The sequence below is a fragment of the Prenolepis imparis genome, unplaced genomic scaffold (genome assembly GCF_030444845.1).
Source record: "Prenolepis imparis isolate NDT839.2.m4 unplaced genomic scaffold, iyPreImpa1.0 SCAF_4, whole genome shotgun sequence".
NCBI lineage: Eukaryota > Metazoa > Arthropoda > Insecta > Hymenoptera > Formicidae > Prenolepis > Prenolepis imparis.
In genome coordinates this window covers 20681208-20701105 of record NW_028141162.1, presented here as the reverse complement: position 1 = coordinate 20701105, position 19898 = coordinate 20681208, and the positions used below count along the sequence as shown (strand labels likewise).

At 32.9% G+C, this 19898-nt stretch overlaps 1 pseudogene; it reads right to left on the bottom strand.

The window, feature by feature from the left end:
* Positions 1-17053: 17053 nt before the first annotated feature.
* LOC145935622 (protein GVQW3 pseudogene) lies at positions 17054-18408 on the bottom strand (annotated as a pseudogene).
* Between the last annotated feature and the right edge of the window lie 1490 nt (positions 18409-19898).

Genomic DNA, 19898 nt, shown 5'->3' with positions numbered 1-19898 from the left:
CTCGAAATTGGTATCAAAGTGGATCCACCGAGTTACGTGGAAATCGCCATAGGAGATCATCGAGGAAAGAAACTGATACTATCTCTCGAAGCGTGGAAGGGACTCTACGAGCAACGTTACAATATTCAGAATCTGCTTCGAAACGACTCTAAAGATGCCTACAGTTTTATAAGCCTTGGACCACTAACAGTGCGAGTTCGTACGATTAACGACGCCAAGTTAATAAGTCTTAAATCTTCAAGTGTATGCATGATGATGATCGAATCGACGTTACACCGTATGTTCGATCTCGATCCATGCATCGATGTAACTTTTGACCGATTGGTTAAAATTACCAATACAGTCGATATCAAGTTTATGCAATTTTCAAATATCGCGTCCACTGTAAAGGATAATAAAGTATTAAATGTAATACACGCTAGCGACGCCTTCAACAATCATCAGCTCATCGATTGTGAGTTGGCAGCTTTAGTTTTTAGTTCATAATATGTAGGAAAAAAATATGTAAGAAAAAAATATGTAAAAATAAAAGAGTTAAGTTTAAATTATGATGTAATTTCTTTGCACGCATTTCCAATCCACACTCTCTCCCACCCGTAAACAGTTCCCTAGCTCTTATACGTATAGTTCCCAATAGTTGCTTGGTCCTTGCGGAGGATGACGTCATGCGGGGAAGGGGGAACATGACGCTAGAGACCAAGAGGCTAGGGACTGAGAGGCTAGAGACCGAGAGGCTAGGGACTGAGAGGCTAGGGACCGAGAGGCTAGGGATCGCGAGGCTAGGGACTACGAGGCTAGGGATCGCGAGAGATAGCGCTTAGGAGAGAAAGAGAGAGAGAGAGAGAGGCGAACGCGAGAGACAGAGATAGCGAGAGGCGTATATGCATGAGAGAGAGATGTTGCGAGAGATGATGAAGCGAAGGAGAGCGTGAGAGAAGAAAGAGAGAATTTTTAAATGAATATATTAATTTAATATTAACTATTTTTTTAATTATGAATAAATGTGTATTATACATTTGTGTGTGTGTTTAAAAGAATATAAATGTATATAAATGTATGTAAATGTATATAAATGTATGTAAATGTATATAAATGTATGTAAATGTATATAAATGTGAATATAAAATGGATATAAAATTATAATATAAAATGGATATAAATTTTTAAAAATATAAATGAATATAAAGATAAGAATATATGAGTATATAAAATTTTAAGGATCGCGAGAGCGCTTAGAAGAGATAGCGCGAGGCGTTTTATGAGAGAGCGAGAGATGGGGAAGGGGAACGCGATGCTAAGGACCACCAGAGATAGCGCGAGAGGTGCACGCGAGAAAGGGATAGCGCGAGAGCGCTTAGAAGAAAGAGCGTGAGGCGTTTATGAGAGAATGAGAGGCACATGTGAGAAAGAGATAACGCGAGAGGCGCACGCGAGAGAGATGTTCGCAAAGGAATCGGCGCACCCTAAACAATGAGAAAGAATTCCGATTAGGGGGAGGGGAAAGGTTCCGCAAAGGCTGCCGAATATCGGCGCGTAATGCAACACGGTCTTTTACCGCGAAAAAAAACACGTGTCATGACGAGTTCATTGCGATAAGCGCGACCTCCCAAGATCCCCTCAGATGGAGGAGGGGTGGGGGAGGTACCGCGAGGGCGGCCGAATGTCGGCAAAATTATCGCAAAATAATTCTTCCTAAACAATGAGGAAGAAACGTCACATATGGGAAGGGGAGGGGGAGGGCGGAAGTACCGCCAAAGCGCGTCGCCTTATGGGGGAAGGGAGGGGAAGTACCGCGAGGGCGGCCGAATATCGGCGCTCACTTTGCGGTGTTTTGTTTATAATAAAACATGTTAGATAATTCAAAGTAATACAATACTCTGTTTTGTTTATGAAAAACAATACGCGATAAGCGTCTCCCGCACAGCGATAAGCGCCCCCGCCCCGCGTGACGTCATCCCCCCTCGCCAACAAGATCTCCCCCGCCCCGCGTGACGTCATACCCCTCACCATGGAGAACCCCCCCCCGCCCCGCGCCCCCCTCGAAGTCCCATGGATTAGAACTCTCCTTGTATTCCTACTTGCATTTTTCTTGAGTTTGTTGCCGTCGGCCACCGGTATATTCGACACAGTACCAAATTGGAATGTATGGTGTTGGTCACTGGAGGCGGAGATGGAGGTCAGCTTGACATATAACTGATAATTGAAGAAATAAATTCATTTTTCATAAATCTTATTATTATATAGGATGTCTCAAGTCAATCGCTCTATCCGTCATAGAAATAAAACGGGTTAAACTGAATAAAAAGTCATATATATGTATATATATTGTGAGCATGTAACGAGGACAAAATCTCAAGCGTATGCATGCTTTGGGGACATTTGTATACTTTGGGGACAGGCCTCAAACTACACATATCAAACACGCGTGGTTCGGAGACAATCTCCTATACATATTACACTCATAGTTTGAACACCTTAAATTTTATCAATTACTAATGGATGACTTCACTGAATGAATTTGAAGTTATAAAATTATTTCAAATATTTATATTAGAGTGACCTCAGTGTATGCGTTGTATAATTTATAGATAATTTGTCTGATAGATCCGATAGTTAAGAGATACGGAGGTAGCCAAAAATCACACAAAAAGAATATTAACTTTCTACGAAGATTAAAATAACCACATTTTTTAGTATAATGTATATAGGAGATTGTCTCCGAACCACGCGTGTTTGATATGTGTATAGTTTGAGGCCTGTCCCCAAAGTATACAAATGTCCCCAAAGCATGCATACGCTTGAGATTTTGTCCTCGTTACACGATATATATACATATATATGACTTTTTATTCAGTTTAACCCGTTTTATTTCTATGACGGATAGAGCGATGACTTGAGACATCCTGTATAATAATAAGATTTATGAAATGAATTTATTTCTTCAAAAAGGGAAGTGTAAAAGTTCATTGAATTTGATAGAATTTGTTAATATAAGCTATAAAATGAGCTGTCTCGAGTAAAACGATATTTCTTTTGATTAGCTCTTTCCAAAATAATAATAGTTAGCTAAAATTAAGCAGTGATTCTTTCTTAATCATTTGAGAAAAGTTTAATATATCGTTCTAACAATAACATTTGTAATGTTGTATTGATTAGCAACTTTTGACCATAATTCAAATCTAACTTAATTTTTTTTTAATATTGTAATATTTTTGTATTACAATTAAAGACTTATTAGAAAGAGATAAATCGTAACAATAATATTAAGCATAAAATTAACACAGAATATAGTGATGCCAGAATGGATACGCTGGCAGCAGCAAATTATTTCACATAAGGTATAGCTCGGCGTTCAGCGCCTCTACTGTTTCGCTCGGATAGTAAAGGACAGATAACAATATGTCTGTCCTCTTCTATCCGAGCGACACAGTAGAGGCGCTGAACGCCGAGCTATACCCTATGTAAAATAATTTGTTGCTGCCGTATTCATTGTGGCATCACGTGCGGGTATATGCGTGAGAAATTGCAAGAAACCAGTTCGATTTGGGAACGCTGCTATTAACAGTTATTTAGTCCTTCCTATTAGTGCGTATATTTCGCAAATGCAAATCTTGAGTAAGTCTGCATTAAATTTTATATAGGGAGCTTTCCAACAAGGACACAAAGCATCATTCTATCTTCTTGAATACCAGTGAACAACAAAAATAAAATGATACTCCGTGTCACACTGTGTCCTTATTGGAAAGCTCCCATAATCTTTATTAAAATACGATTAATAATATAATGTTTGTCTTGTGTAGTAAATTAAACTGTTATAATAAAAAAATAAGATATAGCTTGATAAGAGGATGCAGTTAAAAGTTCTCGGATAAAAAAAGAGGTTAGGAGATTAGGTACAAATAAATTCTTGTCTTTATAATTATGTATCTACTCTATGTATATATGTTTTCCTTAATAATATAAGGATATATGAATTGTGTAAAAAAATAATGTGGATAGTATTATTTAAATGTACTAATTTTAAATTGATGATATTAACAATATAACAACAGAATTATGATAAATATTATGCTAACGTTTATAATTTATTATTCATGAGACAATTCATATAATTACTATTTCTTTCTTTTATATTGGATTATAGATATATTTTGATAAAAATTATTTTTATGCGTCATCGATTAATTAATAATTTTGAAAAAATGTCTTTACTGTATACGAAATTTACAATATTTTTAAAGATGATCATTACATTGTTCGACATAAGAAGTTTTAAGATCACTTTTTAAGAATGTTTTAAGATCACTTATGTTTAATTTACTATTTTTTTATTTGTAAATAAATTTTTAATATGTATCATTTATTATTACTTATATTTTTTATAAACACAAAAAATTGGTTTCAGAAATGTATTCTTTAGTACAGTTTGATAGTGGAGAACATTATGTGTTACCATCAAAACGTATTAAAATTATTCAAGGGAAAGACTGCATTATTAAATACAAAAATGGGGCGAAGTATAGTGGTAATTTAATTGAAACATCTGGTACGTACATATTAATTTATGATTAAGTAATAAATTATTACTGCATTTAAAGTAATAAAACTTTATTTTAAATTTAAAAAAATATTCTTTTAATGTTATTTTATTATATTAGATTTTTCTTATTTTATGTAATTTTTTATATTATTTTAATAATATGAAAATATTTCAATTTGTTACTAAAGTATTTTGATAACTTTTGTCTCTATTTTTTTATTATGATTGGTATATACATTGGTATATTCATTATTAAACAATATTTTCACATTAATTAGAAAAAGGATAATAGTTATGTACAATATAATAGTTTCACAGAGTATAAATAAATAAAAATATAATAAATTAGATATTTACTTTATAGATACAATATACAAAGCATTATATTAATCTATTCATACAATATGTTCTTTTTATTCTGTACATTCGACATTGTTTTCGATTCGAGTACTTCTCATCTAAATCCATTTGCAGTGTCTGAATTGAATCATTTTCTTGATACTTTACATTATATTAATGTAGTATTATAATAATGTAGTATAATTATCAAATATATATTTGATTTGAGTTTTTTATTTGTATTAATATTATATTAGACGGCAGCAATTAATTTTATTGTATTAATATTATATAATTAACATTAGAATATAATTTTTTTCATTAATGTGTATAAAATTTTCAGAATCAGAAAATGAATTAAGAAAACTTCAAGATAAAATAGAAAATGAATTATTTCAATGTATAAAGAAGAAAAACAAATTAAAAGATTCTATTGCTAAAGAAAATGATCAATGCAATGATGCAATGCAATTAGTTTCTTGCTCTACACCGATTAATAAAAAAACATTGGATATACCTGATATTCAATTAAGCAACATATTTGATTCTTCAACTACTGACCAAAATGCTAATGATCATATAGTACAACAAATTCCTTGTTCCACGCATAATAACAAATCACTGCATAATTCTGATATTCAATTATCAAGTAATAATAATCAACCTGATATTATTAGTGTTAATCAATCTACTAAAATCCCAGAGAAGAACGTTACAAAAAATAACATAATTCAGAGTGATACATCTGAAAGTACAGTACCTAGTGGTGCTACAGAAATTTTAAATGCTATTGGCGATGATTGGTTAACATCTTCAACTGAAAAAAATGATAATAATAATCTTAATGTTAACAATAATTATCATAATCATGATAATCAAGAAAATGAATGTAATAATAGCGACAAACTAGCAAAAACCTCAGATTATTCTTCAAATCAAAATAATATAAATAATAGGTCTAATAGTTCCAATAATAATAGCACTAATAATACTTATGAAATTTCACAGTCACTCAAAAGATAACTCATCAATGGAAATTAATCCTGTTCACGATGTATCACCTCTTGATATTCGCAATATACAAGTTCCTTGTTCATTCGACAAATCAAATTCAACAAATTCTTTGAAAAGAACAATCAAGAAACAGTTTTGTCCATACTGTAAAAAATTACAAACAAAATTTGCTCGACATCTGGAATTAAAACATAAAACGGAAGCTGATGTCCAAAAGTTTATACATATTAAAAAAGGAACTCATGAACGGGCGAAACTTATTTCAGCTATCCGTAATCACGGTAACTTATTACATAACACGCATAATGAATTAAATACAGGTATATTAATAACAGTTAGACAGCGTCAGGCTAAGTATAAAAAATCTGCTGACAATTATATTTGTTGTACGAATTGTAAAGGTTTTTATTCAAAAGATACTATACGTATCCACTACAATAAATGTAAGGCATCACATAAGAAAGGTGTGCGTGAAATCACTATTATGGGTAGACGATTAACAGGATATATTCATACTTCTGCTTGCAAAACTCTTCGTGACATTGTATTCCCCGTTCTAAGAAATGATGCAGTTACGAAATGTATCCAGTATGATGAATTAATAATATTATTTGGCAATAAACTCTGTGAAAGATATACGAATACTCATCAACACGACATGATAAGAGCACATTTAAGATTGCTGGGACGTTATAAACTTGCTATTCAAGAGATTGATAAAGAAATTGATTTTCAATTGATTTTTCAGCCACAAAATTTTAATTCAGCTGTAAGCGCTCTTAGAAAAGTTGCTAAGTGGAATACATCTATAATGTGGTTTAAAACACCTGCAGTTGCTAATACATTGACCACTTTATTAAAAAAGTGTGCGAATACATTAAAGGCTGAATGTATAAAAAAACAAGATTATAAGAAAAAACAGGGTGTTGATGATTTCCTAATTTTGTAGCAAGAAGAAGTTCCAACTGTAATAAATAAAAAAGTTGTGGAAGATCAAGTAAAATATAAGCGACAAAGGAAAGTTATTATTCCATCAAAACAGGACATTAAATTATTATATGATTACTTGAAAACACAATGTGAAACTTCTCTTCATACTTTAGAAAAAGAATTCGATTTATCATCATGGAAAGCTTTAACTGAATGTACATTAATCTTGATTCAAATATTCAATCGTAGAAGAGCGGGTGAAATCGAAAGACTTACAATAGCAGATTACAAAAATCAGGAAATATTAGATAAAAATGTAAATCCGGATCTGTATGAGAAACTCTCTAAAGAATCTCAACAATACGCAAAAAGATTTGCACGAATAACTATTCGCGGCAAGTTAGGTAGAACCGTACCTGTTTTGCTCCACGCAATTGTAATAAAATCTATAGATACGATTCTTAAATATCGTAAACAAGCTGGAGTAAAATCTAGTAACGAATACATCTTTAGTGTTCCAAACGCTGGTAAATTAAAAAAAAATACTTAAGGGCCTGTCCTCTTATAAGAAAATTTTCTCATGAATGTGGTGCAACTATTCAATCTTCTCTACGGGGAACTATGCTTCGGAAACAAATTGCTACGTATACTGCAATGTTGAATATTGAAGATACTCAAGTCGATAATCTTGCTAATTTTATGGGACACGCCAAAGATATACACAAAAATATTTATCGAATACCGGTTCCTGTAAGAGAAATGACGGATGTATCTCGATTACTGGAAGTAGCAATGGGAAATGATATAAATGAAAACGAGAATGATGATAATGAAGACGATAATATCTCTGACACTGACAGTGTATCGCAGTTAAGCGTCATTTCTGAAGAAATTGCACAAAGAAACATTAATATGTCAGATTCCGATAATAATGATAACACCGAGAGTTCTTCTACTGACGCAAATAGGACTTCTTTTTCTGAATGTCATAATAGTGAGTTATCTTGTTTTTATTTATTCAGTATTAATGATATTTATTCAATATAGATAATAGATTCCATTTTATCTATTTTTCTAATTTGAAAATGTACTTTTTATTATTTTATAATTTAATTGAATTAATTTCTTTATTTTATTTAGCTTCTCAAAATAAAAAAGGAAATTTGAAATGCAGTGAGGGAAAAAAGCAATCTCGTAAACGTCGTAGCAGTGAGTTTTATTATTTATATATATTTAATGCGTATTAAGTAAATTTTATTTCATCCTTTATTTATATTTCTTTATAATTTTGTAATATATTTATTATTATTATATACGTTAATAATATTAGCTTTTTTTTATTTAATTCAGCTTCTCCATATGGAAAAACAAAACGTGTAAGGTGGAGTAAAGAAGAAAAAAATACAATTTTTAAACATTTTGGCAACATTATTACATTATCACAATTGCCATCTCTTCAAGAGTGTCAAAATGCAATTAATAAGTATAAAAGTTTAAGGAAGAGACAACCTCAACATATAAAAACATGGATTGATAATCAACGAAGAGCTGAAACTCGTTATGAAGCATATCAGATTTCGAAAAATTTTAAGTGATTTATTATTTGCTTTTTGTAGTTACTATACTACTTTTCATATTCGATAGATGAATATTCTCTTTATGTTATTTTTGTATTTTTTCTCATTTATGTTTTTTCGCCTCTGATATTCCAAAACTTTTTTTTCTTTTGTTCTACTTTTACTATTTCTATTTTTTTCATTTTTTTACTTATTCTTATTATCTCAATATAGAAATGTATTCATTCCATTTAATATTTTAATTTTAAGAAACTTTTTAATTTTAAGGAACAATATGAAAGATACAAGTATCAAATAATATTATTAACATGTGTAATATTATTAACATGTAAACTATACAAATCTCAAAAACAAAATAATTCGTTAAATAATAGTTTTAAGTACGTAACGTATTTTTACGTTAAATTAAAAGTAAAAATATTTTAGACAAAGGAATTAATTTTTTCATAACAAACATTTTTTTAGTTAATTTTTGTAAACGTCGCAATCTAATAATATAAACTTTACTTTATTTAGTAATTATTTAATGTATTGTTATATGTGATACTGTAATGCGATAGTGTTTTATTAGAATGTTATGTTTTAAGTACGTAACGTATTTTTACGTTAAATTAAAAGTAAAAATATTTTAGACAAAAGAATTTATTTTTTCATAACAAACATTTTTTTAGTTAATTTTTGTAAACGTCGCAATCTAATAGTGTAAACTTTACTTTATTTAGTAATTATTTAATGTATTGTTATATGTGATACTGTTATGCGATAGTGTTTTATTAGAATGTTATACTTTCAGTTTTGATTCTTTTCTGAGTATTTTTTTATACATATAAAAAGTTTCAATTTAATTTCTTATTTTTACTGCGTAACATCGATATAATAATATTGATAAATTTTGCTTTTTCTAAATTAGTAAACATATTGTTACTTTTCTTGAGTTTTGCAATATGAATAATTTCGCAATGTTGATCTAGATATTTATATATATATATATATATATATATATATATATATATTGACATCTATAGGAGAATGGGAGATGGCGGCGGAAGTAGTGACAAGCGTGTGGTAGTGCTCCGTGTTGGAGCGAGGAAAAGGAGGTGTTAAGAACGAGATGGAGTAAGTGGAATGGAGTTTTTGGATAGAGGAGAGAAGGTGGAGTTGGGAGAAATGGTGGAGTGTATGGAGTGTAAGGAGAAGGCTCTAGCGAAAGGTGGAAAATAAGGAGCAGCATGACGAAGGAAAAAGGAGACGTGGCGTAGAGAAGGAGTGAATGAAGAGGGCGCTGGTACAAGAGGAAAAGGATAAGGCGGAGGAAAGGTAGATCGAGGGAGATGGCGCTGCAGAGGTACGAGGTATTGAGAAAGGAGAGAGAGCGGAGAGAGGGCGCAACGGACGACGGGGAAGGATCGACAGAACAAATCGATAATCGATACAGCTGACGGATAAGAGGTTATGGAGAAGGTGGCACACGTGCGTTACAGGAGAAAGAAGCTGCGGAGAGTATTTATTTATTGATTTGTTCGGGTATCTGTTTGAAAGGAAGGAGACAGGAGGATGGAGTCGAAGGAGGGTGTTAAGGAATTAAGAGAAATAAAGGAGCTTTTGGTAAGGATTGTGAAGATACTAGAAGGAAGGACAGGAGAGAGAGTGAAGGTACTGAGAGAGAGGCAAGGAGAGACAGAGGCAAGGAAGGAATGGAGAAGAGAAGGAGAGATAGCAGAAGGAGAGAAAAGAGAGGTGAGAGGGATGAAATCATGGGAAGGAGTAACTCGAAGAAAAGAAGAGGGAAGAAAAGAGGACAGCCGGAGGTCAGAGGAGGAAGATATGTCATTCGATAGAAGGGGAGAGGAGGAGAAGTTGGAAGAAGGAAGGTACAAAGTTGGTGAAACAGAGAAGGAGGGAATAAAAGATGGAGGAGAGAAATTGAAGGAGAAGGAAGAGGATAGGAGAGAGGGAGAGAAGAAAGAGAGAGAGGAAAGAGAAGAAGATGTGGAAGCATGGAGATTAGATGAGGGGGAGTTGGAGAGCAGGGGGAAAGCGAGGAAAGAGAAGAGGATCAGGAGGAAGGCAGAGCGGAATGGTGGAAGATGGTAAAGGAAGAAGAGGACCGGAGGGAGAAAATAAGGCGGAACGAGAGGAGGGAAGGAGAGAGAGAGAGAGGGAAGAAGAGCAAATAAAAGAAGAAAAGGGCAGAGGGGACAGAGAAAAGGAGGAGGTAGATAGTAAAGAAAGGGACCACAAAGAAGTGGAGGTGTGGAGGAAAATAGAAGAGAGAAAAGAGAAGTGGAGAAGAGAGAGGGAAAGGAGAGAGAATATTAGAAAGGAGAGAGAGAGGAGAGAGGAACAGGAGAGAAGAAGGAAGAGAAGAAGGAACCTGATTTGGAAAGGAGTGGATGGAGAGGACCAGAGAGAAAGGAGAATTTTTGTGGAGAAAATCATAGAGAGAGCAATAGGGAAGGAACCAAAAGCAGGAGTGATAACGGAGAGGACAGGAGAAACAGGAGTCTGTGTACTAACTGTGGAGATGAAGGAGGAAAAGGATAAGGAGGAGATGCTGAGAAGATCCGGGGAGATTCATGAGAGATGGGGAGTGTGGATCGACGAGGATTTGACGATGGAGGAGAGAAGTGCAAGGTGGAGGAAAATGGAGAAGGCGAGGCTGGAGAGAAAAAAAGGGAGGACGGTGGAGATGACGAATAGGAGACTATGGATTGACAGCAAAGAGTGGTTCTGGGACACGGAAGGAGGGAGATGGGTAGAGGAAAAATGAGAGGGGCGAAGGAAAGAGGAGGGTGGGAAGCCGGATGAAGGGAGGAAGTGGAGGGCAGAAAAGGAGCAAGAAGAGAGAGAGGAAGAAAGAAGAAGGATCATAGAAGAGCGGAAGGAGGAAAGAAGAGGAGGATAAAGAGATGGAGAGAAAGGAGGCAGCAAGAGAAACAGGAGGACGAAGATAGAAGAAGGAGAGAGGACAAGGAAAGGGAGAGGAGATGGCGCAGAGGGAGAATTGTTATGGTTAGGTCTATGTTTGTTTTTCATTTATATGTGAAGGTAAAGGAAAGGGGACTTGGAGAGGAAGGAGCACACGTTGAAGGAGACGGCGTAAGACAGGAGATAAGAGAGAAGGAAGGATGAGTCTGGATGAGAGGAGAGAAGGAGGAGAGAAGATGGAATGATTCTGTATGTGTATTTTAGAGATATTGTGAGGTCGCAAGTGGCCAGGTGGAAGAAGGGAGATTGTAATGGGTTGGAGCTACCCTAAAGCTCCTAGGCAAACCCTTAGGGGACGCCGAATAAAGACATACAATATTGACATCTATAGGTGACTGCATGTAGATTATTTTACATCGCTGTATCAAGTTACAGCGGACTGTTTCTCTTGCCGCGCGCTTCTATTCGCGGATTGACCGATCTTTTCAAATTAATTTCTCGTTAATTATTGTGAAAGGAGCAAAATGGAGGACTTCTTATGCAGTTTAACTCGTTCTATTTCTATGACGGATAGAGCAATTGACTTGGGACACTCTATACAGGGTTTGTGACCAAAGTGACCTCAATGTATGCGTTGTATAATTCATAGATAATTTATTATTTTAAAATATTATCTTAATATTAATTATATTTTCAAAATTATATTGTTTATTGATTTTATGCATTTTTCTTGAGTTTGTTGCCGTCGGCCACCGGTATATTCGACACGGTACCAAATTGGAATGTACGGTGTTGGTCACTGGAGGCGGAGGTGGAGGTCAGCTCGACATAGTATAACTGATAATTGAAGAAATAAATTCATTTCATAAATCTTATTATTATACAGGATGTCTCAAGTCAATCGCTCTATCCGTCATAGAAATAAAACGGGTTAAACTGAATAAAAAGTCATATATATGTATATATATCGTGAGCATGTAACGAGGACAAAATCTCAAGCGTATGTATGCTTTGGGGACATTTGTATACTTTGGGGACAGGTCTCAAACTATACACATATCAAACACGCGTGGTTCGGAGACAATCTCCTATATACATTATACTAAAAAATGTGGTTATTATAATCTTCGTAGAAAGTTAATATTCTTTTTGTGTAATTTTTGGCTCCGTATCTCTTAACTATCGGATCTATCAGACAAATTATCTATAAATTATACAACGCATACATTGAGGTCACTTTAATATAAATATTTGAAATAATTTTATAACTTCAAATTCATTCAGTGAAGTCATCTATTAGTAATTGATAAAATTTAAGGTGTTGGCAAACTATGAGTGTAATATGTATAGGAGATTGTCTCCGAACCACGCGTGTTTGATATGTGTATAGTTTGAAGCCTGTCCCCAAAGTATACAAATGTACCCAAAGCATGCATACGCTTGAGATTTTGTCTCTGTCATATGCTCACGACATATACATATATACACACATATATCGTCGGACACCATTCCTGCCGGTCATGTACTTCATGATTTAGCCACGCAAAATGTGTGCTCATTTTCACCCTTTAATTAATATTCCAATAATTATTTCAAAAGTTGCATAATAAAAGATTTCTGTTTAGTTTACTGCGATCTACACATTCACGAGCGTTGGTTCAATCTTTATCAGATACTTCGTACATAATAAACGAATATTTCGGGAAGAATTCCTGAATTATACATTTCACATATACAATAGAAATTTTTATCTTGTCTTCGAAGCATGCCTGAAATTTAAGATCTTTCTTATAATAATCATATATTTATTGTTAGAGGACTTTTCTTTTTATACCATTAAAATTATTTATATTTGTTAGTTTGATGTTTTATTATAAACAGCAAATGAATTATTATATTTAAACATTATATTTAATTATTATGCAACTTGCACATATTCCTTTTTTATGTAAATGCAAAATATAATTAATCCTTGATTTTTAAGTAAAATAAAGTAATATTCAAAATATTTTATTTGTTCAAAGAATCTAAAATGATACTCAAAACATATTCCTTATTTATAAATGCAAAATATAATAATTCATCATTTGTTATTTATAATATAATATTAAACTAACAAATATAGATAATTTAGTTTTAATAATATAAAAAAAGTTTTCAAGATATGCGATTATTTTAAAGAAAATCTCAAATTTAACGCATGCTTTGAGGACAAGGTAAAAATTTCCATCTTATATGTAAAATGTATAATTCAAGAACTCCTCCCAAAATGTATTCGTTTATTATATACTATATATATAATAGTCCTCAAAGTATGCGGTTACTATAAAGTATACCTTTTTAAACGCATGTTTTGGGGACAATGTAAATATTTTATCATATGTATGTAAATTGTATATTTCGGGAACTGTCCCCAAAGTATTCGTTTATTATATACACGTATATATATAATAGTCCTCAAAGTATGCGGTTAACATAAGGAAGACCTCAAATTTAAACGCATGCTTTAAGGACAGGATAAAAATGACCGTCGTATATGTGAATTGTATGATTCAAGGACTGTCCTTGAAATATTCGTTTATTATATATATATTAAGGTCCCCAAAGTATGCATTGTATACTAAAAAGTTATGTAATTTTAAAATTATTGCCTTATAAAAAATTTAATAACTTTGGACATGTTACTGTGACAATATTACACACATTAACGCAAAAAAAATGGGGTGTCTCAAACTATGCGCTTGACATATATATATATATATATATATATATATATATCTTAATTATTATTTAAGACGATTTTATACTTATCTGAAAACAATTCGGTCTTCCATTAATATATTTTTCTTCCATCTACCGCGCGCCTCTCACAGGGCGTCGTACAGCTCCTATCCTTCTGAGCGCCTCCGAAAGGGTGAGCTATCCTTGACTTTAGCTCCTTATCTGTACCCATCTCTCGGAGAGCGCCTCAATAAGGGTGAACTTCTATCTATCCACAAGGTCACGCCTCTCTCAGGGCGATACGCACATCCATCTTAACCTGTAATTAATGAAAGACAATCAATTAACGCTATCTAAGAATTAATAGGAATAACGGTAGAAAAGCAAATCACAAACGCGCAATAAAGTTCAACCAAATACTTGTATAATAATTATATAGAAGAATAAATATAATCACATAATTTGAAAAGTTAGCGTTATTTTCTTATCACAAGCAGTAACATAGTAAATAAAAGATAGAATTTATTACTCACATTTCCTTCAAGTAGAATAATACCGGCACCGAGACCGAAGCGTGCGTATTAATTCACATTTATAATAATTATGTCATCCTGATACGTCGCGTTATCCTCATTAGTCCTGACCACGCGTGTTTTACCGCTCGGCCCGCGAGCCACGCTTATTATCGCGTACCATTGTAGAGTAACGCAAGAACGCGTCAAAAATCTCCCATCAGGACGTCACAACAGCAACATTTGTATATCTATTTTTAGTCGTGATGTTATTATCGCTGTTTTTATAATGTATGTTCTTTTAATATTTGTATTTGTCAAACAATAGGTGTTTTTATATTGAGTAAATAAAGAATACGTTGATTTCAAATGTTCCTGTGTTTTGGTGTTGTTATTTTAAGTGCCCTTGTTTTCATATAGTTGCGAAAAGATATATATATGTATATATGTAATTATTATTATAGAATTTAATAGGGAATATATGTATATATATATATATATATATGTATATACATATATACGTATGTGTGCCTTTTTATATGAGTATGTATGTACGCGAGTGTATTCGGTAAAATATAATATAGAATTAATAATTACATATGTGTATATATAATTATATAGCCCTTTTGACGCTTATAATACTTATATCTGTATTTAATAATAATATTACTATTGCAAGACTGTTTGTTAAAATAATATATGCTTATTACATATTTTCATTATATATATATTCATACTTTAGTGTTTAATTAATTTAATATCTATCAAGTTTTATTTTAAGGTTTCAATCTTGCAATTGACTTAATGCTAGTGTTAGTATTAAAGATAATATAATTCTTAGAATTATCTTAATTTAACATAATATAATTGTTTCTCTTAATATATATGTATATATATATGTATATTTAAGTATTGTTAAAAAAAAAAGGAAACGTGGAACGTAAATGTTCCTTGAGCGGTTTTGGATTTCCCGCGCGAGAGAGAGAGTTTCGAGATCTCAGGAGAGAATCGTACAGCTGTGCATTATTGCGGCGGCGCTGATATACGTGCAGTGACAGGGCGCCACTGACTGTCTCTTTAAATCTGTTTACGTGCAGCGTTGTGTTTACGTTTGATAATTGTCTATGATAATTAATTCTGTGTGCTGCAGGTGCGCGTTGAGTGAAGGAAAATATTATATCCAAGTGATAAGACAATCGTGCGCGTTGCCAGTGGTTCGGGAAGAAGAAAAGAAAATTTTACGTGACGAGCGGCGGTGGACGTCAAGTGGAGTCGACGGTCGTAACACCAGCGTCTCGTCTTAACGCCCGTCGCCGTCCGTCACTATTTTCTTTTTTTTTCTTTAATTATTTTATTTAATTATCTATCTTCTTCCTTGCCACCGACTTTTAAATTATATTTTACACGAGATTCCACTATAATCACATTTAATCTCAACGCGGTAATACGAATAAATCGCATCTAAATACTGCCGACAACAATCGAAGGAACACACAACATCGCGCCTGTCAAAACTAGCAGACAACAAGGCGGCCATAATGGAACGAGAGAGAATTTGGAGAGAAAGCTCTCTTCGATTATAGCGGGAAAATTCAAATAGCCTAATAAAACGATTTACGCTCTTTTCCCTTTTTCAATATTTAAACGTTAATTTAATATTATTATCACTAGACCATTCATGTCTAGCAGTCGAACTACGATATATAAACATATTTATAAAGATTAAGAAATTTGTAAGGCTCTCAATATCAAATATAAATAATATATATATACGAGGGTTGTCTGAAAAGTTTCCGACCTAACAAAGATACAAGACATTTTTTCTTCAAATTAATTTTTATTTTTCTACTCTAGTCTCCTTGTAAGTCTATACACTTCTCCCAGCGATGCTCCCATCTCTTCAACCCGTCCAAATAGTACTCGGCGTCTTTCTCTGCAAAATAGTTGTTTACGAAGGTGATGGCCTCCTCATTCGAGGAAAACCTCTGTCCTCCGAGCGCAACTTTTAGCTTAGGGAACAAAAAAAAGTCGCTTGGGGCTAGATCTGGTGAGTAAGGAGGGTGGTCAAGCAGTTCAAACCGTAATTCGTGGATTTTCGCCATGGCAACCGCTGAGGTGTGAGACGGCGCATTGTCTTGGTGAAACAAAATTTTTTTTTTCTGCAAATGTGGCCGTTTTTCCGCAATTTCTGCCTTCAGCTTGTCAAGTACTGATGCGTAGTATGCTCCTGTAATGGTTTTTCCTTTTTGAAGATAATCGATTAAGATAACTCCATGACTATCCCAGAAAACAGTTGCCATCACTTTCCCAGCCGAAGGAACAACCTTTGCTTTTTTTGGAGCCGATTCCCCCTTCGCAGTCCACTGTTTTGACTGTGTTTTTGTTTCTGGAGTATAATGGTGTATCCAAGTTTCATCTACAGTAATTAATCGGCGCCAAAACTCTGATTTATTGCGCCTAAACTGCGCCAACAGAGCGTTGGAAATGTTCATTCAAACACGTTTTTGGTCCAAAGTGAGCAAACGCGGTACCCAACGCGCGGACAGCTTCCTCATGCCTAAATCTTGATTCAATATGTGATAAACACGTTCTTTGGACATGTTCATAGCCTCTGCTATCTCTCTAACTTTAATTCGACGGTTGTCTAGCACCATTTGGTGAACTTGAGCGATATTATCGTCAGTGGTTGCAGTTTTTGGACGTCCCGAACGTTCATCGTCACCCAAGCTGGTACGGCCACGTTTAAATTCAGCAGCCCAAAATTTCACGGTGGTAAATGATGGTGCAGAGTCCCCGTACACAGCGTCCAACTCGTCTTTGATTTGCGTAGGCGTATTGCCTTTCAAAAACAAATATTTAATGACAGCTCGATACTCGATTTTTTCCATTTTCACAAAAACACTCACATCGACTCACTCAAATGATTGTCAAACAACAACTGCGCGTCCAAAATGGCTGAAATTTTGGTGAGTACCTTTCAAAGCATGCGCAAACACATTCCCCAACTTTTGTTTACGAGTGCTGCCATCTTCATGTTGAGGTCGGAAACTTTTCAGACAATCCTCGTATAGGCTTATAGAGCCGAACGCGGATGTCGGTGCGTTAGTTTTTTTGCGAAATTAATTTTCGCTGCAACCATTAATTGTGCACGGGGCACGAATATTTTCTTGGTATACTGCCAAGACTTAAATTTGGAATTCATACTTAATTCCTGTGTTCCCCTCTGACCCCCCTAAAGAAATGTGCGAGAAAAATATAGATCCGAAAGTCGCTGAATCGTGAATCGAACCCGAGACCTTTCGCTTGCCGGGCGACTGCTCTCACCAACTGAGCTATTCAGACCCTTCGATTCTATACTTTTCTCTTTGCTTGTAAATAATAACTAATTCTAAATAACGCCATCTCTCAGCCGGCGTAAATAAACATTAAGAAATTTGTAAGGCTCTCAATATCAAATATAAATAATATATATATATAGGCTTATAGAGCCGAACGCGGATGTCGGTGCGTTGGTTTTTTTGCGAAATTAATTTTCGCTGCAACCATTAATTGTGCACGGGGCACGAATATTTTCTTGGTATACTGACAAGACTTAAATTTGGAATTCTTACTTAATTCCTGTGTTTATACCATATATTTATAAAGATATTAATTTAGATATATTAATAATTACATTAAGAATTATGTACGAAGTATTGCAAATAAGATAGTTATATGTAATACGCTTACATTCGTATATATATATATATATATATATATATATATATATCAGTTAATTCTTTTTATTTACAAATTTTTAGTACTCTCTGAATGAATTCACACTCAAACAATTTGTCACACTTGTCATTCACACAAATATATTTTAAAAAATTTTAAAAACATCTTGAACTTTTTAAATATTTAAAGCTTCGAATCTTCGAAAATAAAATAATATTCAAAAATAATAGCTTTAGGCTATATTGCAATTCATATATTCTAATATTTCTAATATTTCTAATATTTTAACAAATTCAACATTTTATTTTTATATTATTTTTGTATACTTTTAATATAGACTTAATGATTTTAATATTTGAAGCATGTTAAAAATGTCTTGTGTCTTTGTAAAATACATTAGAGCAGAGCATCCAACTATTTTGGAATTAAATATGTAATGAATTTATTGAATCTTCTAAGTTTGTTTTTTTTATTTATTTTTATTAGAAAAATTTATAACTTTAATAAGTTCGTTTAGAGTTATAAATAATTATTTCCAATTCAATATTTAATCAATCCTTTTTAAAGTTAATCTTCAATATTTTGTTTAAAAATTTATTAAAATATTAGATTTATTTTGTATTTTAATTTATGTTTAATATTTTAGATTGTCTTTCTTAAAAATTGTTGAAAAAGCTTACTATTTAAGTAAATCTGTCTGAACCCACGGCAATTATTTATCAAGTATTTAGAATGAGTTTCTCGCGAGTGCTTTACACTGGCACAGTTAGTACTGCTATTACCGCGAGATGGCTCCGCGGCGAATAGTCTTTCCGTAGTAAGAAAACAGGTGAAGAGAGTATATAAGGCGATCAAACTGTTAAATTAATGCTTTGATGTTCAAGGCTTTTATAAAAGAACGTTGGTTTCATTTTTATTTTCATGCATCTGGTTTTAATATTTCTGTTCTCGTCAAAGTGGAAATTAGTATTTAAATATGTGTGATTATATGTTTTAACTGAATATTAAAACATTTTTTTTAAGAAATCGTTTTATACACAATCATATTTATAGCAAATTATGTGGTGTTTATAAACTTTACAGACAGAGAACAGATTCAAGTTATAAAAGTAACATGTTTAAAAAGAGGAAAGAAAAATAATAAACGACATAAAATTGTTCCCAAAATTTAATGTATATAAAATTATCTTTTTTTGATGAATCTTCTGATGATCTAATTTTATTACAATTTATCATACATATTATCTAGAATTTATTGCATTGAAATATATAAATGTCTCAGTTTAATAAATTTTAAAGTCAAACATTTTTTCAAAAGAATTGTTTTAAAATAAAAATTTTAATGTTTCAATAATTGGTACATAAGTGAACGTACAAGTTGAAGGAACCGTTTTAAATTCTTAATTGTGAGAATTAAAAAATGTTGATAGTTTGTGTGCCAACAAATAACGTTCGACTCATCTACATTATCCAAATTTTTAAAATACAGGATTGACAAGTTGAGATATACTGATATACATTGCAATATTTTATCAATTGTTGAATCAGGTATCCTAAAAGAATATGAATTTTGTATAAAAATCAACAAACTATTATTAAATTCATCTTCAGAAGTATCAG